Source organism: Carassius carassius, chromosome 18 (genome assembly GCF_963082965.1).
Source record: "Carassius carassius chromosome 18, fCarCar2.1, whole genome shotgun sequence".
NCBI lineage: Eukaryota > Metazoa > Chordata > Actinopteri > Cypriniformes > Cyprinidae > Carassius > Carassius carassius.
Window position 1 is genome coordinate 29,250,245 of NC_081772.1, and position 22,325 is coordinate 29,272,569.

General features: G+C 51.2%; 27 non-coding genes across 27 annotated transcripts; all 27 read left to right on the plus strand.

Annotated features, from left to right (window-relative positions):
* Nucleotides 1-1,840: 1,840 nt before the first annotated feature.
* Nucleotides 1,841-1,922, plus strand: trnas-aga (transfer RNA serine (anticodon AGA)). Its single transcript has one exon. It is a non-coding gene; the product is annotated as a tRNA-Ser (tRNA).
* Nucleotides 1,923-2,273: 351 nt separating this feature from the next.
* trnas-uga (transfer RNA serine (anticodon UGA)) lies at nt 2,274-2,355 on the plus strand. The gene has a single exon. It is a non-coding gene; the product is annotated as a tRNA-Ser (tRNA).
* Nucleotides 2,356-2,532: 177 nt separating this feature from the next.
* trnak-uuu (transfer RNA lysine (anticodon UUU)) lies at nt 2,533-2,605 on the plus strand. Its single transcript has one exon. It is a non-coding gene; the product is annotated as a tRNA-Lys (tRNA).
* A 1,646-nt stretch (nt 2,606-4,251) lies between these two features.
* Nucleotides 4,252-4,333, plus strand: trnas-aga (transfer RNA serine (anticodon AGA)). Its single transcript has one exon. It is a non-coding gene; the product is annotated as a tRNA-Ser (tRNA).
* Nucleotides 4,334-6,671: 2,338 nt separating this feature from the next.
* trnas-aga (transfer RNA serine (anticodon AGA)) lies at nt 6,672-6,753 on the plus strand. The gene has a single exon. It is a non-coding gene; the product is annotated as a tRNA-Ser (tRNA).
* Nucleotides 6,754-7,110: 357 nt separating this feature from the next.
* On the plus strand, nt 7,111-7,192 carry trnas-uga (transfer RNA serine (anticodon UGA)). Its single transcript has one exon. It is a non-coding gene; the product is annotated as a tRNA-Ser (tRNA).
* A 178-nt stretch (nt 7,193-7,370) lies between these two features.
* trnak-uuu (transfer RNA lysine (anticodon UUU)) lies at nt 7,371-7,443 on the plus strand. The gene has a single exon. It is a non-coding gene; the product is annotated as a tRNA-Lys (tRNA).
* A 1,025-nt stretch (nt 7,444-8,468) lies between these two features.
* Nucleotides 8,469-8,550, plus strand: trnas-aga (transfer RNA serine (anticodon AGA)). Its single transcript has one exon. It is a non-coding gene; the product is annotated as a tRNA-Ser (tRNA).
* Nucleotides 8,551-8,698: 148 nt separating this feature from the next.
* Nucleotides 8,699-8,770, plus strand: trnah-gug (transfer RNA histidin (anticodon GUG)). The gene has a single exon. It is a non-coding gene; the product is annotated as a tRNA-His (tRNA).
* Nucleotides 8,771-9,161: 391 nt separating this feature from the next.
* On the plus strand, nt 9,162-9,234 carry trnak-uuu (transfer RNA lysine (anticodon UUU)). The gene has a single exon. It is a non-coding gene; the product is annotated as a tRNA-Lys (tRNA).
* A 1,371-nt stretch (nt 9,235-10,605) lies between these two features.
* trnas-aga (transfer RNA serine (anticodon AGA)) lies at nt 10,606-10,687 on the plus strand. The gene has a single exon. It is a non-coding gene; the product is annotated as a tRNA-Ser (tRNA).
* A 148-nt stretch (nt 10,688-10,835) lies between these two features.
* Nucleotides 10,836-10,907, plus strand: trnah-gug (transfer RNA histidin (anticodon GUG)). Its single transcript has one exon. It is a non-coding gene; the product is annotated as a tRNA-His (tRNA).
* A 391-nt stretch (nt 10,908-11,298) lies between these two features.
* On the plus strand, nt 11,299-11,371 carry trnak-uuu (transfer RNA lysine (anticodon UUU)). Its single transcript has one exon. It is a non-coding gene; the product is annotated as a tRNA-Lys (tRNA).
* Nucleotides 11,372-12,742: 1,371 nt separating this feature from the next.
* trnas-aga (transfer RNA serine (anticodon AGA)) lies at nt 12,743-12,824 on the plus strand. Its single transcript has one exon. It is a non-coding gene; the product is annotated as a tRNA-Ser (tRNA).
* Nucleotides 12,825-13,181: 357 nt separating this feature from the next.
* On the plus strand, nt 13,182-13,263 carry trnas-uga (transfer RNA serine (anticodon UGA)). Its single transcript has one exon. It is a non-coding gene; the product is annotated as a tRNA-Ser (tRNA).
* Nucleotides 13,264-13,441: 178 nt separating this feature from the next.
* trnak-uuu (transfer RNA lysine (anticodon UUU)) lies at nt 13,442-13,514 on the plus strand. The gene has a single exon. It is a non-coding gene; the product is annotated as a tRNA-Lys (tRNA).
* A 611-nt stretch (nt 13,515-14,125) lies between these two features.
* Nucleotides 14,126-14,207, plus strand: trnas-aga (transfer RNA serine (anticodon AGA)). The gene has a single exon. It is a non-coding gene; the product is annotated as a tRNA-Ser (tRNA).
* A 148-nt stretch (nt 14,208-14,355) lies between these two features.
* trnah-gug (transfer RNA histidin (anticodon GUG)) lies at nt 14,356-14,427 on the plus strand. Its single transcript has one exon. It is a non-coding gene; the product is annotated as a tRNA-His (tRNA).
* Nucleotides 14,428-14,818: 391 nt separating this feature from the next.
* trnak-uuu (transfer RNA lysine (anticodon UUU)) lies at nt 14,819-14,891 on the plus strand. Its single transcript has one exon. It is a non-coding gene; the product is annotated as a tRNA-Lys (tRNA).
* Nucleotides 14,892-16,262: 1,371 nt separating this feature from the next.
* trnas-aga (transfer RNA serine (anticodon AGA)) lies at nt 16,263-16,344 on the plus strand. The gene has a single exon. It is a non-coding gene; the product is annotated as a tRNA-Ser (tRNA).
* A 357-nt stretch (nt 16,345-16,701) lies between these two features.
* Nucleotides 16,702-16,783, plus strand: trnas-uga (transfer RNA serine (anticodon UGA)). Its single transcript has one exon. It is a non-coding gene; the product is annotated as a tRNA-Ser (tRNA).
* Nucleotides 16,784-18,058: 1,275 nt separating this feature from the next.
* Nucleotides 18,059-18,139, plus strand: trnas-aga (transfer RNA serine (anticodon AGA)). Its single transcript has one exon. It is a non-coding gene; the product is annotated as a tRNA-Ser (tRNA).
* Nucleotides 18,140-18,496: 357 nt separating this feature from the next.
* On the plus strand, nt 18,497-18,578 carry trnas-uga (transfer RNA serine (anticodon UGA)). Its single transcript has one exon. It is a non-coding gene; the product is annotated as a tRNA-Ser (tRNA).
* Nucleotides 18,579-18,755: 177 nt separating this feature from the next.
* trnak-uuu (transfer RNA lysine (anticodon UUU)) lies at nt 18,756-18,828 on the plus strand. Its single transcript has one exon. It is a non-coding gene; the product is annotated as a tRNA-Lys (tRNA).
* Nucleotides 18,829-20,265: 1,437 nt separating this feature from the next.
* On the plus strand, nt 20,266-20,347 carry trnas-aga (transfer RNA serine (anticodon AGA)). The gene has a single exon. It is a non-coding gene; the product is annotated as a tRNA-Ser (tRNA).
* A 357-nt stretch (nt 20,348-20,704) lies between these two features.
* trnas-uga (transfer RNA serine (anticodon UGA)) lies at nt 20,705-20,786 on the plus strand. Its single transcript has one exon. It is a non-coding gene; the product is annotated as a tRNA-Ser (tRNA).
* Nucleotides 20,787-20,963: 177 nt separating this feature from the next.
* trnak-uuu (transfer RNA lysine (anticodon UUU)) lies at nt 20,964-21,036 on the plus strand. The gene has a single exon. It is a non-coding gene; the product is annotated as a tRNA-Lys (tRNA).
* Nucleotides 21,037-22,325: the final 1,289 nt, after the last annotated feature.

The following is a 22,325-nucleotide window of genomic DNA, read 5'->3' on the forward strand; positions in this document are numbered from 1 at the left end:
CCATCACTGAAAAACCCCATTACATAGGATGAGACATGGCAGCCTGATTTCTCCTCAGTGGGACTGCTGTTTTACCCGCTTACAGGGCTAGCTTGCAATCTCCGCTTGCTAGGTTGCAAGTAGGTCAGGCAGCAATGTGACACACAACAGGGCAGAAGGTAGTCTGCTTAATTCAAGTCCCTGTTTGGGCGAAGGTCAGTCTACTTTTTGGAGGGCTCAGCTTGCTATCACTACGGGTCCATCTCTTCTGCTGACTCTGTACTAGAGCCATGTTCCTTCCTGCTCCCGAGAAACAGTGCATCTCCCTTGTTCGGCACACCTGATTCTGATGATCAGCCCTTTAGGAAAGAGTGCTCACAGAGAGAGTAGAATAAGACAGACTTCCCAATTGTGCAGTGCTGTCGGTCCCCAGGGCCAGTACTGAAAAACCCCATTACAAAGGATGAGACATGGCAGCCTGATTTCTCCTCAGTGGGACTGTTGTTTTAGCCGCTTCCAGGGCTAGCTTAAAATCTCGGCTTGCTAGGTTGCAAGGAGGTCAGCCAGCAGTGTTACACACAACATGGCAGAAGGTGGTCTGCTTAATTCAAGTCCCTGTTTGGGCGAAGGTCAGTCTACTTTTTGGAGGGCTCAGCTTGCTATCACTATGGGTCCATCTCTTCTGCTGACTCTGTAATAGAGCCATGTTCCTTCCTGCTCCCGAGAAACAGTGCATCTCCCTTGTTCGGCACACCTGATTCTGATGATCAGCCCTTTAGGAAAGAGTGCTCACAGAGTACGTAGAATAAGACGGACTTCCCAATTGTGCAGTGCTGTCGGTCCCCAGGGCCAGTACTGAAAAACCCCATTACATAGGATGAGACATGGCAGCCTGATTTCTCCTCAGTTGGACTGCTGTTTTAGCTGCATCCAGGGCTAGCTTACAATCTCCGCTTGCTAGCTTGCAAGTAGGTCAGGCAGCAGTGTTACACACAACATGGCAGAAGGTGGTCTGCTTAATTCAAGTCCCTGTTTGGGCGACGGTCAGTCTTCTTTTTGTAGGCCTCAGCTTGCTATCACTACGGTCCATCTCTTCTGCTGACTCTGTACTAGAGCGATGTTCCTTCCTGCTCCCGGGGATCAGTGCATCTCCCTTGTTCGGCACACCTGATTCTGATGATCAGCCCTTTAGGAAAGAGTGCTCACAGAGAGAGTAGAATAAGACAGACTTCCCAATTGTGCAGTGCTGTCGGTCCCCAGGGCCAGTACTAAAAAAACCCCATTACAAAGGATGAGACATGGCAGCCTGATTTCTCCTCAGTGGGACTGTTGTTTTAGCCGCTTCCAGGGCTAGCTTAAAATCTCGGCTTGCTAGGTTGCAAGGAGGTCAGCCAGCAGTGTTACACACAACATGGCAGAAGGTGGTCTGCTTAATTCAAGTCCCTGTTTGGGCGAAGGTCAGTCTTCTTTTTGTAGGCCTCAGCTTGCTATCACTACGGTCCATCTCTTCTGCTGACTCTGTACTAGAGCGATGTTCCTTCCTGCTCCCGGGGATCAGTGCATCTCCCTTGTTCGGCAAACCTGATTCTGATGGTCATCCCTTTAGGAAAGAGTGCTCACAGAGTGAGTAGATTAAGACAGACTTCCCAATTGTGCAGTGCTGTCGGTCCCCAGGGCCAGTACTGAAAAACCCCATTACATAGGATGAGACATGGCAGCCTGATTTCTCCTCAGTGGGACCGCTGTTTTACCCGCTTGCAGGGCTAGCTTGCATTCTCCGCTTGCTGACTGAGCTGGGTTGGTTGCAAGTAGGTCAGGCAGCAGTGTTGGACACAAACTGAGCAGAAATTGGTCCACTCCCGTAGTCGTGGCCGAGTGGTTAAGGCGATGGACTAGAAATCCATTGGGGTCTCCCCGCGCAGGTTCGAATCCTGCCGACTACGCTGAAGGCCATGAAGCAAAGCATCCATACATTTTTCACGGTCCTCGCACTTATTTGCGAAATGTCCAGTCCCTCTTCGATGTACAAACACTCCGCTGCTGCTTCTTGTATCCGGGCTCCAGGGGTTGTCTTGGGTGAGCCAGTGGCACGCCGTGATCGTATAGTGGTTAGTACTCTGTGTTGTGGCCGCAGCAACCCCAGTTCAAATCCGGGTCACGGCAACCCTTTGCCGTTGAGTATACGGGAAGGTTGAAAATTTTTTACCACCTCATCTTTCTGCGTGATTTTGTTTCTGAAGCTTGGCCTGTGCAGGGTGCCACCAGACAAGGGCGCTTGCTTTCTAACATTAGGCGTAGTCGTGGCCGAGAGGTAAAGGCGATGGACTTGAAATCCATTGGGGTCTCCCCGCGCAGGTTCGAACTCTGCCGACTACGGGAGGGATTTGCAGTATTGCTTTAGCTTTCTGTGACGTAATTGTGCCTTCTATGGTCCTTCGCTCTCTGTGCCATAACTGCTTCTAGCTTTCATCCTCGTGACACCTGGGTCTCTTCTAGGCAGCTTGTTGTAAAACTGCTGCTTTATAAAAGGTGAGAAGACAGTGCTCCACAAGAGCCCGGGTAGCTCAGTCGGTAGAGCATCAGACTTTTAATCTGAGGGTCCAGGGTTCAAGTCCCTGTTTGGGCGAAGGTCTGTCTGCTTTTGGCGGAGTCACCTTGCTATCACTACGGTCCATCTCTTCTTCTGAATCTGTACTGGAGCGGTGTTCCTTCCTGCTCCAGGGTATCAGTGCACCTCCCTTGTTTGGCACACCTGATTCTGATGGTCAGCTCGTTAGGAAAGCGGGCTCACAGAGTGAGTAGAATAAGACAGACCTCCGAATTGTGCAGTGCTGTCGGTCCCCAGGCCCATCACTGAAAAACCCCATTACATAGGATGAGACATGGCAGCCTGATTTCTCCTCAGTGGGACTGCTGTTTTACCCGCTTACAGGGCTAGCTTGCAATCTCCACTTGCTAGGTTGCAAGTAGGTCAGGCAGCAATGTGACACACAACAGGGCAGAAGGTAGTCTGCTTAATTCAAGTCCCTGTTTGGGCGAAGGTCAGTCTACTTTTTGGAGGGCTCAGCTTGCTATCACTACGGGTCCATCTCTTCTGCTGACTCTGTACTAGAGCCATGTTCCTTCCTGCTCCCGGGGATCAGTGCATCTCCCTTGTTCGGCACACCTGATTCTGATGATCAGCCCTTTAGGAAAGAGTGCTCACAGAGTACGTAGAATAAGACGGACTTCCCAATTGTGCAGTGCTGTCGGTCCCCAGGGCCAGTACTGAAAAACCCCATTACATAGGATGAGACATGGCAGTCTGATTTCTCCTCAGTGGGACTGCTGTTTTAGCTGCATCCAGGGCTAGCTTACAATCTCCGCTTGCTAGCTTGCAAGTAGGTCAGGCAGCAGTGTTACACACAACATGGCAGAAGGTGGTCTGCTTAATTCAAGTCCCTGTTTGGGCGAAGGTCAGTCTTCTTTTTGTAGGCCTCAGCTTGCTATCACTACGGTCCATCTCTTCTGCTGACTCTGTACTAGAGCGATGTTCCTTCCTGCTCCCGGGGATCAGTGCATCTCCCTTGTTCGGCACACCTGATTCTGATGATCAGCCCTTTAGGAAAGAGTGCTCACAGAGAGAGTAGAATAAGACAGACTTCCCAATTGTGCAGTGCTGTCGGTCCCCAGGGCCAGTACTGAAAAACCCCATTACAAAGGATGAGACATGGCAGCCTGATTTCTCCTCAGTGGGACTGTTGTTTTAGCCGCTTCAAGGGCTAGCTTAAAATCTCCGCTTGCTAGGTTGCAAGGAGGTCAGGCAGCAGTGTTACACACAACATGGCAGAAGGTGGTCTGCTTAATTCAAGTCCCTGTTTGGGCGAAGGTCAGTCTTCTTTTTGTAGGCCTCAGCTTGCTATCACTACGGTCCATCTCTTCTGCTGACTCTGTACTAGAGCGATGTTCCTTCCTGCTCCCGGGGATCAGTGCATCTCCCTTGTTCGGCAAACCTGATTCTGATGGTCATCCCTTTAGGAAAGAGTGCTCACAGAGTGAGTAGATTAAGACAGACTTCCCAATTGTGCAGTGCTGTCGGTCCCCAGGGCCAGTACTGAAAAACCCCATTACATAGGATGAGACATGGCAGCCAGATTTCTCCTCAGTGGGACCGCTGTTTTACCCGCTTGCAGGGCTAGCTTGCATTCTCCGCTTGCTGACTGAGCTGGGTTGGTTGCAAGTATGTCAGGCAGCAGTGTTGGACACAAACTGAGCAGAAATTGGTCCACTCCCGTAGTCGTGGCCGAGTGGTTAAGGCGATGGACTAGAAATCCATTGGGGTCTCCCCACGCAGGTTCGAATCCTGCAGACTATACTGTTTGCTGAAGGCCATGAGGCAAAGCATCCATGCATTTTTCAAGGTCCTCGCACTTATTTGCAAAATGTCCAGTCCCTCTTCGATGGACAAATACGCCGCTGCTGCTTCTTGTATCCGGGATCCAGGGGTTGTCTTGGGTGAGCCAGTGGCACGCCTTCATTGTATAGTGGTTAGTACTCTGTGTTGTGGCCGCAGCAACCCCGGTACGAATCCGGGTCACGGCAACCCTTTGCCGTTGGGTATACGGGAAGGTTGAAAATTTTTTACCACCTCATCTTTCTGCGTGACTTTGTTTCTGAAGCTTGGCCTGTGCAGGGCGCCACCAGACAAGGGCGCTTGCTTTCTAACATTAGGCGTAGTCGTGGCCGAGAGGTTAAGGCGATGGACTTGAAATCCATTGGGGTCTCCCTGCGCAGGTTCGAACTCTGCCGACTATGGGAGGGATTTGTAATACTGCTTTAGCTTTCTGTGACGGTAATTGTGCCTTCTATGGTCCTTCGCTCTCTGTGCCATAACTGCTTCTAGCTTTCATCCTTGTGACACCTGGGTCTCTTCTAGGCAGCTTGTTGTAAAACTGCTGATTTATAAAAGGTGAGAAGACAGTGCTAGACAAGAGCCTGGATAGCTCAGTCGGTAGAGCATCAGACTTTTAATCTGAGGGTCCAGGGTTCAAGTCCCTGTTTGGTCGAAGGTCTGTCTGCTTTTGGCGGAGTCACCTTGCTATCACTACGGTCCATCTCTTCTTCTGAATCTGTACTGGAGCGGTGTTCCTTCCTGCTCCAGGGTATCAGTGCACCTCCCTTGTTTGGCACACCTGATTCTGATGGTCAGCTCGTTAGGAAAGCGGGCTCACAGAGTGAGTAGAATAAGACAGACCTCCGAATTGTGCAGTGCTGTCGGTCCCCAGGCCCATCACTGAAAAACCCCATTACATAGGATGAGACATGGCAGCCTGATTTCTCCTCAGTGGGACTGCTGTTTTACCCGCTTACAGGGCTAGCTTGCAATCTCCGCTTGCTAGGTTGCAAGTAGGTCAGGCAGCAATGTGACACACAACAGGGCAGAAGGTAGTCTGCTTAATTCAAGTCCCTGTTTGGGCGAAGGTCAGTCTACTTTTTGGAGGGCTCAGCTTGCTATCACTACGGGTCCATCTCTTCTGCTGACTCTGTATTAGAGCGATGTTCCTTCCTTCTCCCGGGGATCAGTGCATCTCCCTTGTTCGGCACACATGATTCTGATGGTCAGCCCTTTAGGAAAGAGTGCTCACGGAGTGAGTAGAATAAGAAAGACCTCCCATTTGTGCAGTGCTGTCGGTCCCCAGGGCCAGTACTGAAAAACCCCATTACATAGGATTAGACATGGCAGCCTGATTTCTCCTCAGTGGGACTGCTGTTTTAGCTGCTTCCAGGGCTAGCGTACAATCTCCGCTTGCTAGGTTGCAAGTAGGTCAGGCAGCAGTGTTACACACAACAAGGCAGAAGGTGGTCTGCTTAATTCAAGTCCCTGTTTGGGCAAAGGTCAGTCTTCTTTTTGTAGGCCTCAGCTTGCTATCACTACGGTCCATCTCTTCTGCTGACTCTGTACTAGAGCGATGTTCCTTCCTGCTCCCGGGGATCAGTGCATCTCCCTTGTTCGGCACACCTGATTCTGATGATCAGCCCTTTAGGAAAGAGTGCTCACAGAGTACGTAGAATAAGACGGACTTCCCAATTGTGCAGTGCTGTCGGTCCCCAGGGCCAGTACTGAAAAACCCCATTACATAGGATGAGACATGGCAGCCTGATTTCTCCTCAGTGGGACTGCTGTTTTACCCGCTTCCAGTGCTAGCTTACAATCTCGGCTTGCTAGGTTGCAAGTAGGTCAGGCAGCAATGTGACACACAACAGGGCAGAAGGTAGTCTGCTTAATTCAAGTCCCTGTTTGGGCGAAGGTCAGTCTACTTTTTGGAGGGCATAGCTTGCTATCACTACGGGTCCATCTCTTCTGCTGACTCTGTATTAGAGCGATGTTCTTTCCTTCTCCCGGGGATCAGTGCATCTCCCTTGTTCGGCAAACCTGATTCTGATGGTCATCCCTTTAGGAAAGAGTGCTCACAGAGTGAGTAGAATAAGACAGACTTCCCAATTGTGCAGTGCTGTCGGTCCCCAGGGCCAGTACTGAAAAACCCCATTACATAGGATGAGACATGGCAGCCTGATTTCTCCTCAGTGGGACCGCTGTTTTACCCGCTTGCAGGGCTAGCTTGCATTCTCCGCTTGCTGACTGAGCTGGGTTGGTTGCTAGTAGGTCAGGCAGCAGTGTTGGACACAAACTGAGCAGAAATTGGTCCACTCCCGTAGTCGTGGCCGAGTGGTTAAGGCGATGGACTAGAAATCCATTGGGGTCTCCCCGCGCAGGTTCGAATCCTGCCGACTACGCTGTTTGCTGAAGGCCATGAGGCAAAGCATCCATTCATTTTTCACGGTCCTCGCACTTATTTGCGAAATGTCCAGTCCCTCTTCGATGGACAAACACGCTGCTGCTGCTTCTTGTATCCGGGCTCCAGGGGTTGTCTTGGTTGAGCCAGTGGCACGCCGTGATTGTATAGTGGTTAGTACTCTGCGTTGTGGCTGCAGCAACCCCGGTTCGAATCCGCGTCACGGCAACCCTTTGCCGTTGAGTATACGGGAAGGTTGACATTTTTTACCACAACATCTTTCTGCGTGATTTTGTTTCTGAAGCTTGGCCTGTGCAGGGCGCCACCAGACAAGGGCGCTTGCTTTTTAACATTAGGCGTAGTCGTGGCCGAGAGGTTAAGGCGATGGACTTGAAATCCATTGGGGTCTCCCCGCGCAGGTTCGAACTCTGCCGACTACAGGAGGGATTTGCAGTATTGCTTTAGCTTTCTGTGACGGTAATTGTGCCTTCTATGGTCCTTCGCTCTCTGTGCCATAACTGCTTCTAGCTTTCATCCTCGTGACACCTGCGTCTCTTCTAGGCAGCTTGTTGTAAAACTGCTGCTTTATAAAAGGTGAGAAGCCAGTTCTCCATAAGAGCCTGGATAGCTCAGTCGGTAGAGCATCAGACTTTTAATCTGAGGGTCCAGGGTTCAAGTCCCTGTTCGGGCTAAGGTCTGTCTGCTTTTGGCGGAGTCACCTTGCTATCACTACGGTCCATCTGTTCTTCTGAATCTGTACCGGAGCGGTGTTCCTTCCTGCTCCAGGGTATCAGTGCACCTCCCTTGTTTGGCACACCTGATTCTGATGGTCAGCTCATTAGGAAAGCGCGCTCACAGAGTGAGTAGAATAAGACAGACCTCCGAATTGTGCAGTGCTGTCGGTCCCCAGGCCCAGCACTGAAAAACGCCATTACATAGGATGAGACATGGCAGCCTGATTTCTCTTAGAGCGATGTTCCTTCCTTCTCCAGGGGGTCAGTGCATCTTCCTTGTTCGGCACACATGATTCTGACGGTCAGCCCTTTAGGAAAGAGTGCTCACGGAGTGAGTAGAATAAGACAGACCTCCCATTTGTGCAGTGCTGTCGGTCCCCAGGGCCAGTACTGAAAAACCCCATTACATAGGATGAGACATGGCAGCCTGATTTCTCCTCAGTTGGACTGCTGTTTTAGCCACTTCAAGGGCTAGCTTACAATCTCGGCTTGCTAGGTTGCAAGTAGGTCAGGCAGCAGTGTTACACACAACATGGAAGAAGGTGGTCTGCTTAATTTAAGTCCCTGTTTTGGCGAAGGTCAGTCTTCTTTTTGTAGGCCTCAGCTTGCTATCACTACGGTCCATCTCTTCTTCTGACTCTGTACTAGAGCGATGTTCCTTCCTGCTCCCGGGGATCAGTGCATCTCCCTTGTTCGGCAAACCTGATTCTGATGGTCAGCCCTTTAGGAAAGAGTGCTCACAGAGTGAGTAGAATAAGACAGACTTCCCAATTGTGCAGTGCTGTCGGTCCCCAGGGCCAGTACTGAAAAACCCCATTACATAGGATGAGACATGGCAGCCTGATTTCTCCTCAGTGGGACCGCTGTTTTACCCGCTTGCAGGGCTAGCTTGCAATCTCCGCTTGCTGACTGAGCTGGGTTGGTTGCAAGTAGGTCAGACAGCAGTGTTGGACACAAACTGAGCAGAAATTGGTTTACTACCATAGTCGTGGCTGAGTGGTTAAGGCGATGGACTAGAAATCCATTGGGGTTTCCCCGCGCAGGTTTGAATCCTGCCGACTACGCTGAAGGCCATGAGGCAAAGCATCCATGCATTTTTCACGGTCCTCGCACTTATTTGCGAAATGTCCAGTCTCTCTTCGATGGACAAACACGCCGCTGCTGCTTCTTGTATCCGGGCTCCAGGGGCTGTCTTGGGTGAGCCAGTGGCACGCCGTGATCGTATAGTGGTTAGTACTCTGCGTTGTGGCCGCAGCAACCCCGGTTCGAATCCGGGTCACGGCAACCGTTTGCCGTTGATTATACGGGAAGGTTGAAAATTTTTTACCACCTCATCTTTCTGCATGATTTTGTTTCTGAAGCTTGGCCTGTGCAGGGCGCCACCAGACAAGGGTGCTTGCTTTTTAACATTAGCCGTAGTCGTGGCCGAGAGGTTAAGGCGATGGACTTGAAATCCATTGGGGTCTCCCCACGCAGGTTCGAACTCTGCCGACTATGGGAGGGATTTGCAGTATTGCTTTAGATTTCTGTGACGGTAATTGTGCCTTCTATTGTCCTTCGCTCTCTGTGCCATAACTGCTTCTAGCTTTCATCCTCGTGACACCTGCGTCTCTTCTGGGCAGCTTGTTGTAAAACTGCTGCTTTATAAAAGGTGAGAAGCCAGTTCTCCACAAGAGCCCGGATAGCTCAGTCGGTAGAGCATCAGACTTTTAATCTGAGGGTCCAGGGTTCAAGTCCCTGTTCGGGTGAAGGTCTGTCTGCTTTTGGCGGAGTCACCTTGCTATCACTACGGTCCATCTCTTCTTCTGAATCTGTACCGGAGCGGTGTTCCTTCCTGCTCCAGGGTATCAGTGCACCTCCCTTGTTTGGCACACCTGATTCTGATGGTCAGCTCATTAGGAAAGCGCGCTCACAGAGTGAGTAGAATAAGACAGACCTCCGAATTGTGCAGTGCTGTCGGTCCCCAGGCCCAGCACTGAAAAACGTCATTACATAGGATGAGACATGGCAGCCTGATTTCTCTTAGAGCGATGTTCCTTCCTTCTCCAGGGGGTCAGTGCATCTTCCTTGTTCGGCACACATGATTCTGATGGTCAGCCCTTTAGGAAAGAGTGCTCACGGAGTGAGTAGAATAAGACAGACCTCCCATGTGGGGAGTCGTGGCCTAATGGTTAGAGAGTTGGACTTCCAATCGGAAAGGTTGTGAGTTCGAGTCCCAGGCCGGCAGGAATTGTGGGTGGGGGGAGTGCATGTACAGTTCTCTCTCCACCTTCAATACCACGACTTAGGTTCCCTTGAGCAAGGCATTGAACCCCCAACTGCTCCCCGGGCGCCGCAGCATAAATGGCTGCCCACTGCTCCGGGTGTGTGCTCACAGTGTGTGTGTGTTCACTGCTCTGTGTGTGTGCCTTTCGGATGGGTTAAATGCAGAGCACAAATTCTGAGTATGGGTCACCATACTTGGCTGAATGTCACTTCACTCACTCATTAACCATTTGTGCAGTGCTGTCGGTCCCCAGGGCCAGTACTGAAAAAGCCCATTACATAGGATGAGACATGGCAGCCTGATTTCTCCTCAGTGGGACTGCTGTTTTAGCCACTTCAAGGGCTAGCTTACAATCTCGGCTTGCTAGGTTGCAAGTAGGTCAGGCAGCAGTGTTACACACAACATGGCAGAAGGTGGTCTGCTTAATTCAAGTCCCTGTTTGGGCGAAGGTCAGTCTTCTTTTTGTAGGCCTCAGCTTGCTATCACTACGGTCCATCTCTTCTGCTGACTCTGTACTAGAGCGATGTTCCTTCCTGCTCCCGGGGATCAGTGCATCTCCCTTGTTCGGCACACCTGATTCTGATGGTCAGCCCTTTAGGAAAGAGTGCTCACAGAGTGAGTAGAATAAGACAGACTTCCCAATTGTGCAGTGCTGTCGGTCCCCAGGGCCAGTACTGAAAAACCCCATTACATAGGATGAGACATGGCAGCCTGATTTCTCCTCAGTGGGACCGCTGTTTTACCCGCTTGCAGGGCTAGCTTGCAATCTCCGCTTGCTGACTGAGCTGGGTTGGTTGCAAGTAGGTCAGACAGCAGTGTTGGACACAAACTGAGCAGAAATTGGTTTACTACCATAGTCGTGGCTGAGTGGTTAAGGTGATGGACTAGAAATCCATTGGGGTTTCCCCGCGCAGGTTTGAATCCTGCCGACTACGCTGAAGGCCATGAGGCAAAGCATCCATGCATTTTTCACGGTCCTCGCACTTATTTGCGAAATGTCCAGTCTCTCTTCGATGGACAAACACGCCGCTGCTGCTTCTTGTATCCGGGCTCCAGGGGCTGTCTTGGGTGAGCCAGTGGCATGCCGTGATCGTATAGTGGTTAGTACTCTGCGTTGTGGCCGCAGCAACCCTGGTTCGAATCCGGGTCACGGCAACCCTTTGCCGTTGATTATACGGGAAGGTTGAAAATTTTTTACCACCTCATCTTTCTGCGTGATTTTGTTTCTGAAGCTTGGCCTGTGCAGGGCGCCACCAGACAAGGGTGCTTGCTTTTTAACATTAGCCGTAGTCGTGGCCGAGAGGTTAAGGCGATGGACTTGAAATCCATTGGGTTCTCCCCACGCAGGTTCGAACTCTGCCGACTACGGGAGGGATTTGCAGTATTGCTTTAGATTTCTGTGACGGTAATTGTGCCTTCTATTGTCCTTCGCTCTCTGTGCCATAACTGCTTCTAGCTTTCATCCTCGTGACACCTGCGTCTCTTCTGGGCAGCTTGTTGTAAAACTGCTGCTTTATAAAAGGTGAGAAGCCAGTTCTCCACAAGAGCCCAGATAGCTCAGTCGGTAGAGCATCAGACTTTTAATCTGAGGGTCCAGGGTTCAAGTCCCTGTTCGGGTGAAGGTCTGTCTGCTTTTGGCGGAGTCACCTTGCTATCACTACGGTCCATCTCTTCTTCTGAATCTGTACCGGAGCGGTGTTCCTTCCTGCTCCAGGGTATCAGTGCACCTCCCTTGTTTGGCACACCTGATTCTGATGGTCAGCTCATTAGGAAAGCGCGCTCACAGAGTGAGTAGAATAAGACAGACCTCCGAATTGTGCAGTGCTGTCGGTCCCCAGGCCCAGCACTGAAAAACGTCATTACATAGGATGAGACATGGCAGCCTGATTTCTCTTAGAGCGATGTTCCTTCCTTCTCCAGGGGGTCAGTGCATCTTCCTTGTTCGGCACACATGATTCTGATGGTCAGCCCTTTAGGAAAGAGTGCTCACGGAGTGAGTAGAATAAGACAGACCTCCCATGTGGGGAGTCGTGGCCTAATGGTTAGAGAGTTGGACTCCCAATCAGAAAGGTTGTGAGTTCGAGTCCCAGGCCGGCAGGAATTGTGGGTGGGGGGAGTGCATGTACAGTTCTCTCTCCACCTTCAATACCACGACTTAGGTTCCCTTGAGCAAGGCATTGAACCCCCAACTGCTCCCCGGGCGCCGCAGCATAAATGGCTGCCCACTGCTCCGGGTGTGTGCTCACAGTGTGTGTGTGTTCACTGCTCTGTGTGTGTGCCTTTCGGATGGGTTAAATGCAGAGCACAAATTCTGAGTATGGGTCACCATACTTGGCTGAATGTCACTTCACTCACTCATTAACCATTTGTGCAGTGCTGTCGGTCCCCAGGGCCAGTACTGAAAAAGCCCATTACATAGGATGAGACATGGCAGCCTGATTTCTCCTCAGTGGGACTGCTGTTTTAGCCACTTCAAGGGCTAGCTTACAATCTCGGCTTGCTAGGTTGCAAGTAGGTCAGGCAGCAGTGTTACACACAACATGGCAGAAGGTGGTCTGCTTAATTCAAGTCCCTGTTTGGGCGAAGGTCAGTCTTCTTTTTGTAGGCCTCAGCTTGCTATCACTACGGTCCATCTCTTCTGCTGACTCTGTACTAGAGCGATGTTCCTTCCTGCTCCCGGGGATCAGTGCATCTCCCTTGTTCGGCAAACCTGATTCTGATCGTCAGCCCTTTAGGAAAGAGTGCTCACAGAGTGAGTAGAATAAGACAGACTTCCCAATTGTGCAGTGCTGTCGGTCCCCAGGGCCAGTACTGAAAAACCCCATTACATAGAATGAGACATGGCAGCCTGATTTCTCCTCAGTGGGACCGCTGTTTTACCCGCTTGCAGGGCTAGCTTGCATTCTCCGCTTGCTGACTGAGCTGGGTTGGTTGCAAGTAGGTCAGGCAGCAGTGTTGGACACAAACTGAGCAGAAATTGGTCCACTCCCGTAGTCGTGGCCGAGTGGTTAAGGCGATGGACTAGAAATCCATTGGGGTCTCCCCGCGCAGGTTTGAATCCTGCCGACTACGCTTTTTGCTGAAGGCCATGAGGCAAAGCATCCATGCATTTTTCACGGTCCTCGCACTTATTTGCGAAATGTCCAGTCCCTCTTCGATGGACAAACACGCCGCTGCTGCTTCTTGTATCCGGGCTCCAGGAGTTGTCTTGGTTGAGCCAGTGGCACGCCGTGATTGTATAGTGGTTAGTACTCTGCGTTGTGGCTGCAGCAACCCCGGTTCGAATCCGCGTCACGGCAACCCTTTGCCGTTGAGTATACGGGAAGGTTGAAATTTTTTACCACCTCATCTTTCTGCGTGATTTTGTTTCTGAAGCTTGGCCTGTGCAGGGCGCCACCAGACAAGGGCGCTTGCTTTTTAACATTAGGCGTAGTCGTGGCCGAGAGGTTAAGGCGATGGACTTGAAATCCATTGGGGTCTCCCCGCGCAGGTTCGAACTCTGCCGACTACGGGAGGGATTTGCAGTATTGCTTTAGATTTTTGTGACGGTAATTGTGCCTTCTATTGTCCTTCGCTCTCTGTGCCATAACTGCTTCTAGCTTTCATCCTCGTGACACCTGCGTCTCTTCTGGGCAGCTTGTTGTAAAACTGCTGCTTTATAAAAGGTGAGAAGCCAGTTCTCCACAAGAGCCCGGATAGCTCAGTCGGTAGAGCATCAGACTTTTAATCTGAGGGTCTAGGGTTCAAGTCCCTGTTCGGGTGAAGGTCTGTCTGCTTTTGGCGGAGTCACCTTGCTATCACTACGGTCCATCTCTTCTTCTGAATCTGTACCGGAGCGGTGTTCCTTCCTGCTTCAGGGTATCAGTGCACCTCCCTTGTTTGGCACACCTGATTCTGATGGTCAGCTCGTTAGGAAAGCGCGCTCACAGAGTGAGTAGAATAAGACAGACCTCCGAATTGTGCAGTGCTGTCGGTCCCCAGGCCCAGCACTGAAAAACGTCATAACATAGGATGAGACATGGCAGCCTGATTTCTCTTAGAGCGATGTTCCTTCCTTCTCCAGGGGGTCAGTGCATCTCCGTGTTCGGCACACATGATCCTGATGGTCAGCCCTTTAGGAAAGAGTGCTCACGGAGTGAGTAGAATAAGACAGACCTCCCATTTGTGCAGTGCTGTCGGTCCCCAGGGCCAGTACTGAAAAACCCCATTACATAGGATGAGACATGGCAGCCTGATTTCTCCTCAGTGGGACCGCTGTTTTACCCGCTTGCAGGGCTAGCTTGCAATCTCCGCTTGCTGACTGAGCTGGGTTGGTTGCAAGTAGGTCAGACAGCAGTGTTGGACACAAACTGAGCAGAAATTGGTTTACTACCATAGTCGTGGCTGAGTGGTTAAGGCGATGGACTAGAAATCCATTGGGGTTTCCCCGCGCAGGTTTGAATCCTGCCGACTACGCTGAAGGCCATGAGGCAAAGCATCCATGCATTTTTCACGGTCCTCGCACTTATTTGCGAAATGTCCAGTCTCTCTTCGATGGACAAACACGCCGCTGCTGCTTCTTGTATCCGGGCTCCAGGGGCTGTCTTGGGTGAGCCAGTGGCACGCCGTGATCGTATAGTGGTTAGTACTCTGCGTTGTGGCCGCAGCAACCCCGGTTCGAATCCGGGTCACGGCAACCCTTTGCCGTTGATTATACGGGAAGGTTGAAAATTTTTTACCACCTCATCTTTCTGCGTGATTTTGTTTCTGAAGCTTGGCCTGTGCAGGGCGCCACCAGACAAGGGTGCTTGCTTTTTAACATTAGCCGTAGTCGTGGCCGAGAGGTTAAGGCGATGGACTTGAAATCCATTGGGGTCTCCCCACGCAGGTTCGAACTCTGCTGACTACGGGAGGGATTTGCAGTATTGCTTTAGATTTCTGTGACGGTAATTGTGCCTTCTATTGTCCTTCGCTCTCTGTGCCATAACTGCTTCTAGCTTTCATCCTCGTGACACCTGCGTCTCTTCTGGGCAGCTTGTTGTAAAACTGCTGCTTTATAAAAGGTGAGAAGCCAGTTCTCCACAAGAGCCCAGATAGCTCAGTCGGTAGAGCATCAGACTTTTAATCTGAAGGTCCAGGGTTCAAGTCCCTGTTCGGGTGAAGGTCTGTCTGCTTTTGGCGGAGTCACCTTGCTATCACTACGGTCCATCTCTTCTTCTGAATCTGTACCGGAGCGGTGTTCCTTCCTGCTCCAGGGTATCAGTGCACCTCCCTTGTTTGGCACACCTGATTCTGATGGTCAGCTCATTAGGAAAGCGCGCTCACAGAGTGAGTAGAATAAGACAGACCTCCGAATTGTGCAGTGCTGTCGGTCCCCAGGCCCAGCACTGAAAAACGTCATTACATAGGATGAGACATGGCAGCCTGATTTCTCTTAGAGCGATGTTCCTTCCTTCTCCAGGGGGTCAGTGCATCTTCCTTGTTCGGCACACATGATTCTGATGGTCAGCCCTTTAGGAAAGAGTGCTCACGGAGTGAGTAGAATAAGACAGACCTCCCATGTGGGGAGTCGTGGCCTAATGGTTAGAGAGTTGGACTCCCAATCAGAAAGGTTGTGAGTTCGAGTCCCAGGCCGGCAGGAATTGTGGGTGGGGGGAGTGCATGTACAGTTCTCTCTCCACCTTCAATACCACGACTTAGGTTCCCTTGAGCAAGGCATTGAACCCCCAACTGCTCCCCGGGCGCCGCAGCATAAATGGCTGCCCACTGCTCCGGGTGTGTGCTCACAGTGTGTGTGTGTTCACTGCTCTGTGTGTGTGCCTTTCGGATGGGTTAAATGCAGAGCACAAATTCTGAGTATGGGTCACCATACTTGGCTGAATGTCACTTCACTCACTCATTAACCATTTGTGCAGTGCTGTCGGTCCCCAGGGCCAGTACTGAAAAAGCCCATTACATAGGATGAGACATGGCAGCCTGATTTCTCCTCAGTGGGACTGCTGTTTTAGCCACTTCAAGGGCTAGCTTACAATCTCGGCTTGCTAGGTTGCAAGTAGGTCAGGCAGCAGTGTTACACACAACATGGCAGAAGGTGGTCTGCTTAATTCAAGTCCCTGTTTGGGCGAAGGTCAGTCTTCTTTTTGTAGGCCTCAGCTTGCTATCACTACGGTCCATCTCTTCTGCTGACTCTGTACTAGAGCGATGTTCCTTCCTGCTCCCGGGGATCAGTGCATCTCCCTTGTTCGGCAAACCTGATTCTGATGGTCATCCCTTTAGGAAAGAGTGCTCACAGAGTGAGTAGAATAAGACAGACTTCCCAATTGTGCAGTGCTGTCGGTCCCCAGGGCCAGTACTGAAAAACCCCATTACATAGAATGAGACATGGCAGCCTGATTTCTCCTCAGTGGGACCGCTGTTTTACCCGCTTGCAGGGCTAGCTTGCATTCTCCGCTTGCTGACTGAGCTGGGTTGGTTGCAAGTAGGTCAGGCAGCAGTGTTGGACACAAACTGAGCAGAAATTGGTCCACTCCCGTAGTCGTGGCCGAGTGGTTAAGGCGATGGACTAGAAATCCATTGGGGTCTCCCCGCGCAGGTTCGAATCCTGCCGACTACGCTTTTTGCTGAAGGCCATGAGGCAAAGCATCCATGCATTTTTCACGGTCCTCGCACTTATTTGCGAAATGTCCAGTCCCTCTTCGATGGACAAGCACGCCGCTGCTGCTTCTTGTATCCGGGCTCCAGGGGTTGTCTTGGTTGAGCCAGTGGCACGCCGTGATTGTATAGTGGTTAGTACTCTGCGTTGTGGCTGCAGCAACCCCGGTTCGAATCCGCGTCACGGCAACCCTTTGCTGTTGAGTATACGGGAAGGTTGAAATTTTTTACCACCTCATCTTTCTGCGTGATTTTGTTTCTGAAGCTTGGCCTGTGCAGGGCGCCACCAGACAAGGGCGCTTGCTTTTTAACTTTAGGCGTAGTCGTGGCCGAGAGGTTAAGGCGATGGACTTGAAATCCATTGGGGTCTCCCTGCGCAGGTTCGAACTCTGCCGACTACGGGAGGGATTTGCAGTATTGCTTTAGATTTTTGTGACGGTAATTGTGCCTTCTATTGTCCTTCGCTCTCTGTGCCATAACTGCTTCTAGCTTTCATCCTCGTGACACCTGCGTCTCTTCTGGGCAGCTTGTTGTAAAACTGCTGCTTTATAAAAGGTGAGAAGCCAGTTCTCCACAAGAGCCCGGTTAGCTCAGTCGGTAGAGCATCAGACTTTTAATCTGAGGGTCTAGGGTTCAAGTCCCTGTTCGGGTGAAGGTCTGTCTGCTTTTGGCGGAGTAACCTTGCTATCACTACGGTCCATCTCTTCTTCTGAATCTGTACTGGAGCGGTGTTCCTTCCTGCTTCAGGGTATCAGTGCACCTCCCTTGTTTGGCACACCTGATTCTGATGGTCAGCTCGTTAGGAAAGCGCGCTCACAGAGTGAGTAGAATAAGACAGACCTCCGAATTGTGCAGTGCTGTCGGTCCCCAGGCCCAGCACTGAAAAACGTCATAACATAGGATGAGACATGGCAGCCTGATTTCTCTTAGAGCGATGTTCCTTCCTTCTCCAGGGGGTCAGTGCATCTCCGTGTTCGGCACACATGATCCTGATGGTCAGCCCTTTAGGAAAGAGTGTTCACGGAGTGAGTAGAATAAGACAGACCTCCCATTTGTGCAGTGCTGTCGGTCCCCAGGGCCAGTACTGAAAAAGCCCATTACATAGGATGAGACATGGCAGCCTGATTTCTCCTCAGTGGGACTGCTGTTTTAGCCACTTCAAGGGCTAGCTTACAATCTCGGCTTGCTAGGTTGCAAGTAGGTCAGGCAGCAGTGTTACACACAACATGGCAGAAGGTGGTCTGCTTAATTCAAGTCCCTGTTTGGGCGACGGTCAGTCTTCTTTTTGTAGGCCTCAGCTTGCTATCACTACGGTCCATCTCTTCTGCTGACTCTGTACTAGAGCGATGTTCCTTCCTGCTCCCGGGGATCAGTGCATCTCCCTTGTTCGGCAAACCTGATTCTGATGGTCATCCCTTTAGGAAAGAGTGCTCACAGAGTGAGTAGAATAAGACAGACTTCCCAATTGTGCAGTGCTGTCGGTCCCCAGGGCCAGTACTGAAAAACCCCATTACATAGGATGAGACATGGCAGCCTGATTTCTCCTCAGTGGGACCGCTGTTTTACCCGCTTGCAGGGCTAGCTTGCATTCTCCGCTTGCTGACTGAGCTGGGTTGGTTGCAAGTAGGTCAGGCAGCAGTGTTGGACACAAACTGAGCAGAAATTGGTCCACTCCCGTAGTCGTGGCCGAGTGATTAAGGCGATGGACTAGAAATCCATTGGGGTCTCCCGCGCAGGTTCGAATCCTGCCGACTACGCTGTTTGCTGAAGGCCATGAGGCAAAGCATCCATGCATTTTTCACGGTCCTCGCACTTATTTGCGAAATGTCCAGTCCCTCTTCGATGGACAAACACGCCGCTGCTGCTTCTTGTATCCGGGCTCCAGGGGTTGTCTTTGTTGAGCCAGTGGCACGCCGTGATCGTATAGTGGTTAGTACTCTGCGTTGTGGCTGCAGCAACCCCGGTTCAAATCCGCGTCACGGCAACCCTTTGCCGTTGAGTATACGGGAAGGTTTAAATTTTTTACCACCTCATATTTCTGCATGATTTTGTTTCTGAAGCTTGGCCTGTGCAGGGCGCCACCAGACAAGGGCGCTTGCTTTTTAACTTTAGCCGTAGTCGTGGCCGAGAGGTCAAGGCGATGGACTTGAAATCCATTGGGGTCTCCCCACGCAGGTTCGAACTCTGCCGACTACGGGAGGGATTTGCAGTATTGCTTTAGATTTCTGTGACGTAATTGTGCCTTCTATTGTCCTTCGCTCTCTGTGCCATAACTGCTTCTAGCTTTCATCCTCGTGACACCTGCGTCTCTTCTGGGCAGCTTGTTGTAAAACTGCTGCTTTATAAAAGGTGAGAAGCCAGTTTTCCACAAGAGCCCGGATAGCTCAGTCGGTAGAGCATCAGACTTTTAATCTGAGGGTCCAGGGTTCAAGTCCCTGTTCGGGTGAAGGTCTGTCTGATTTTGGCGGAGTCACCTTGCTATCACTACGGTCCATCTCTTCTTCTGAATCTGTACCGGAGCGGTGTTCCTTCCTGCTCCAGGGTATCAGTGCACCTCCCTTGTTTGGCACACCTGATTCTGATGGTCAGCTCGTTAGGAAAGCGCGCTCACAGGGTGAGTAGAATAAGACAGACCTCCGAATTGTGCAGTGCTGTCGGTCCCCAGGCCCAGCACTGAAAAACGTCATTACATAGGATGAGACATGGCAGCCTGATTTCTCTTAGAGCGATGTTCCTTCCTTCTCCAGGGGGTCAGTGCATCTCCGTGTTCGGCACACATGATCCTGATGGTCAGCCCTTTAGGAAAGAGTGTTCACGGAGTGAGTAGAATAAGACAGACCTCCCATTTGTGCAGTGCTGTCGGTCCCCAGGGCCAGTACTGAAAAAGCCCATTACATAGGATGAGACATGGCAGCCTGATTTCTCCTCAGTGGGACTGCTGTTTTAGCCACTTCAAGGGCTAGCTTACAATCTCGGCTTGCTAGGTTGCAAGTAGGTCAGGCAGCAGTGTTACACACAACATGGCAGAAGGTGGTCTGCTTAATTCAAGTCCCTGTTTGGGCGACGGTCAGTCTTCTTTTTGTAGGCCTCAGCTTGCTATCACTACGGTCCATCTCTTCTGCTGACTCTGTACTAGAGCGATGTTCCTTCCTGCTCCCGGGGATCAGTGCATCTCCCTTGTTCGGCACACCTGATTCTGATGATCAGCCCTTTAGGAAAGAGTGCTCACAGAGAGAGTAGAATAAGACAGACTTCCCAATTGTGCAGTGCTGTCGGTCCCCAGGGCCAGTACTGAAAAACCCCATTACAAAGGATGAGACATGGCAGCCTGATTTCTCCTCAGTGGGACTGCTGTTTTAGCCGCTTCCAGGGCTAGCTTAAAATCTCGGCTTGCTAGGTTGCAAGGAGGTCAGGCAGCAGTGTTACACACAACATGGCAGAAGGTGGTCTGCTTAATTCAAGTCCCTGTTTGGGCGAAGGTCAGTCTTCTTTTTGTAGGCCTCAGCTTGCTATCACTACGGTCCATCTTTTCTGTTGACTCTGTACTAGAGCGATGTTCCTTCCTGCTCCCGGGGATCAGTGCATCTCCCTTGTTCGGCAAACCTGATTCTGATGGTCATCCCTTTAGGAAAGAGTGCTCACAGAGTGAGTAGAATAAGACATACTTCCCAATTGTGCAGTGCTGTCGGTCCCCAGGGCCAGTACTGAAAAACCCCATTACATAGGATGAGACATGGCAGCCTGATTTCTCCTCAGTGGGACCGCTGTTTTACCCGCTTGCAGGGCTAGCTTGCATTCTCCGCTTGCTGACTGAGCTGGGTTGGTTACAAGTAGGTCAGGCAGCAGTGTTGGACACAAACTGAGCAGAAATTGGTCCACTCCCGTAGTCGTGGCCGAGTGGTTAAGGCGATGGACTAGAAATCCATTGGGGTCTCCCCGCGCAGGTTCGAATCCTGCCGACTACGCTGTTTGCTGAAGGCCATGAGGCAAAGCATCCATGCATTTTTCACGGTCCTCGCACTTATTTGCGAAATGTCCAGTCCCTCTTCGATGGACAAACACGCCGCTGCTGCTTCTTGTATCCGGGCTCCAGGGGTTGTCTTGGTTGAGCCAGTGGCACGCCGTGATCGTATAGTGGTTAGTACTCTGCGTTGTGGCTGCAGCAACCCCGGTTCAAATCCGCGTCACGGCAACCCTTTGCCGTTGAGTATACGGGAAGGTTTAAATTTTTTACCACCTCATATTTCTGCATGATTTTGTTTCTGAAGCTTGGCCTGTGCAGGGCGCCACCAGACAAGGGCGCTTGCTTTTTAACATTAGCCGTAGTCGTGGCCGAGAGGTCAAGGCGATGGACTTGAAATCCATTGGGGTCTCCCCACGCAGGTTCGAACTCTGCCGACTACGGGAGGGATTTGCAGTATTGCTTTAGATTTCTGTGACGTAATTGTGCCTTCTATTGTCCTTCGCTCTCTGTGCCATAACTGCTTCTAGCTTTCATCCTCGTGACACCTGCGTCTCTTCTGGGCAGCTTGTTGTAAAACTGCTGCTTTATAAAAGGTGAGAAGCCAGTTCTCCACAAGAGCCCGGATAGCTCAGTCGGTAGAGCATCAGACTTTTAATCTGAGGGTCCAGGGTTCAAGTCCCTGTTCGGGTGAAGGTCTGTCTGATTTTGGCGGAGTCACCTTGCTATCACTACGGTCCATCTCTTCTTCTGAATCTGTACCGGAGCGGTGTTCCTTCCTGCTCCAGGGTATCAGTGCACCTCCCTTGTTTGGCACACCTGATTCTGATGGTCAGCTCGTTAGGAAAGCGCGCTCACAGGGTGAGTAGAATAAGACAGACCTCCGAATTGTGCAGTGCTGTCGGTCCCCAGGCCCAGCACTGAAAAACGTCATTACATAGGATGAGACATGGCAGCCTGATTTCTCTTAGAGCGATGTTCCTTCCTTCTCCAGGGGGTCAGTGCATCTTCCTTGTTCGGCACACATGATTCTGATGGTCAGCCCTTTAGGAAAGAGTGCTCACGGAGTGAGTAGAATAAGACAGACCTCCCATTTGTGCAGTGCTGTCGGTCCCCGGGGCCAGTACTGAAAAAGCCCATTACATAGGATGAGACATGGCAGCCTGATTTCTCCTCAGTGGGACTGCTGTTTTAGCCACTTCAAGGGCTAGCTTACAATCTCGGCTTGCTAGGTTGCAAGTAGGTCAGGCAGCAGTGTTACACACAACATGGCAGAAGGTGGTCTGCTTAATTCAAGTCCCTGTTTGGGCGAAGGTCAGTCTTCTTTTTGTAGGCCTCAGCTTGCTATCACTACGGTCCATCTCTTCTGCTGACTCTGTACTAGAGCGATGTTCCTTCCTGCTCCCGGGGATCAGTGCATCTCCCTTGTTCGGCACACCTGATTCTGATCGTCAGCCCTTTAGGAAAGAGTGCTCACAGAGTGAGTAGAATAAGACAGATTTCCCAATTGTGCAGTGCTGTCGGTCCCCAGGGCCAGTACTGAAAAACGTCATTACATAGGATGAGACATGGCAGCCTGATTTCTCCTCAGTGTGACCGCTGTTTTACCCGCTTGCAGGGCTAGCTTGCAATCTCGGCTTGCTAGGTTGCAAGGAGGTCAGGCAGCAGTGTTACACACAACATGGCAGAAGGTGGTCTGCTTAATTCAAGTCCCTGTTTGGGCGAAGGTCAGTCTTCTTTTTGTAGGCCTCAGCTTGCTATCACTACGGTCCATCTCTTCTGTTGACTCTGTACTAGAGCGATGTTCCTTCCTGCTCCCGGGGATCAGTGCATCTCCCTTGTTCGGCAAACCTGATTCTGATGGTCATCCCTTTAGGAAAGAGTGCTCACAGAGTGAGTAGAATAAGACAGACTTCCCAATTGTGCAGTGCTGTCGGTCCCCAGGGCCAGTACTGAAAAACCCCATTACATAGGATGAGACA